Below are 1571 nucleotides of genomic sequence, written 5' to 3' on the forward strand. Positions count from 1 at the left end.
AGCCTACATTTATTAATAATTAAAATGGTAGTTTATAGCATTTATTATAGGCGCATGCTGACACTCTGACACAATTGTACAAACTTATTTGTTGTAGGTATGTATGCTGAGCTTGAATTGGGTCAATTTATAACAATCATAATGACGTTTACTTTAATTGGTTTGCAGACAGCAACAATGAATGCGTATAAAAATATTTACATACATACAATAAGACTCCTTTTGCATACATATGCATATTAGGGTGGTCCAAAGAAGTAAAGTCGTAATTATAATGCTCTGACCCTCTAGGATGGTTCTGTATCGAAAAAATATACCCCAATTTTTTATTTTGAAATCTAAAAATATTTAGAGGTCGCTCAAAGTTTTCCATGTATTTTATATGGAAAAACAACTTTTTGTAGAAATGGTATAGAATTCATGAAATCAATATTTTTCGATCGGAAATCTTTCGTTCTCTTCAGTAGACTTCCAATAATAATACCCACGAAAACTTGTTTTTTTCCTATATAAAGTACATAGAAAACTTTGACTGCTTTGAGAGACTTCTAAATATTTTTTGATTTAAAAAAAAAGTGGTATATTTTTTCGGTATAAATTAGACGCCTGCATGAATCCATTCAAAACAACAATTGAATCATTCATAATCTAATTGAATAAATGTAATTGGCTTTGAATTTTATTGAATTTAAATGAATAGGTGTGTTGACATGAGTATCGACATAGCAACGTTCAAACGTTGTAAAACAAATTGAAAGAATATGAATGACAATATTCTTTTTATGAATATGAATATATTTTTGAACTTCCCAAATTCATACATTTTTGTTATTTGTAATCAACATATGAAAGATAGAAACATTGGGTAAAAATGGAATTGGTTTAAATTAGTTTAATGCATAGATGTAATTCTATTTACGCTGCCTGGATATATAACCCCGCAAAATTCAGCGTTGATTTTTGGTTGAGATGTACAGGTTAGATTAGCTTGGATGATCCGTATGAAATAGTTTAGTGTTACAAAGAAAAAGGACGCCTATAGTCATGCGTCATGTTTTAGCGAGTTTTAGAAATTTGTTGTCCTTTGATCTGCTATTTATTTCAGTTATTAAAAGAAGAGCCTAGTAGCTCAGTCCTGAACTTCCGGAATCTGATGGTGTCACACAGTGTCCCGTAAGAACCCTAACTAGTATTTTGCAATCCGGCCATAGAAAAGGTGATTAAAGCGAAGCATGGTTTTGGCTGTCAATAGGACATATTTATTTTAATTATTGTACTAGTATAACTTACAAGGTTTTACCATTATCATTTACTCGTAGTAATAAAAAATATGGACGAAAAATCATACACAGCGACCATCGAAATAAATCCATATGTATGTATTTTTTTCACCCAACTTTAAATGTTTGAGTACATAAGTACATTAATAATCTTTTTTTTATGGAAAAAATGAGCGACACCTTCAACAATTTCCCAAAAATCAATGGTAAGTTCTAGCTTCCTCTTACTTGCACTTTCTTATAGTAAAATTGAATGGGTTAAAATACTGCATACTCAACTTTTTTCTAGAG

This window comes from Rhagoletis pomonella, unplaced genomic scaffold, assembly GCF_013731165.1.
Source record: "Rhagoletis pomonella isolate Grant_MI unplaced genomic scaffold, Rhpom_1.0 Rhpom_scaffold_00003, whole genome shotgun sequence".
In the NCBI taxonomy this organism is placed as follows: domain Eukaryota; kingdom Metazoa; phylum Arthropoda; class Insecta; order Diptera; family Tephritidae; genus Rhagoletis; species Rhagoletis pomonella.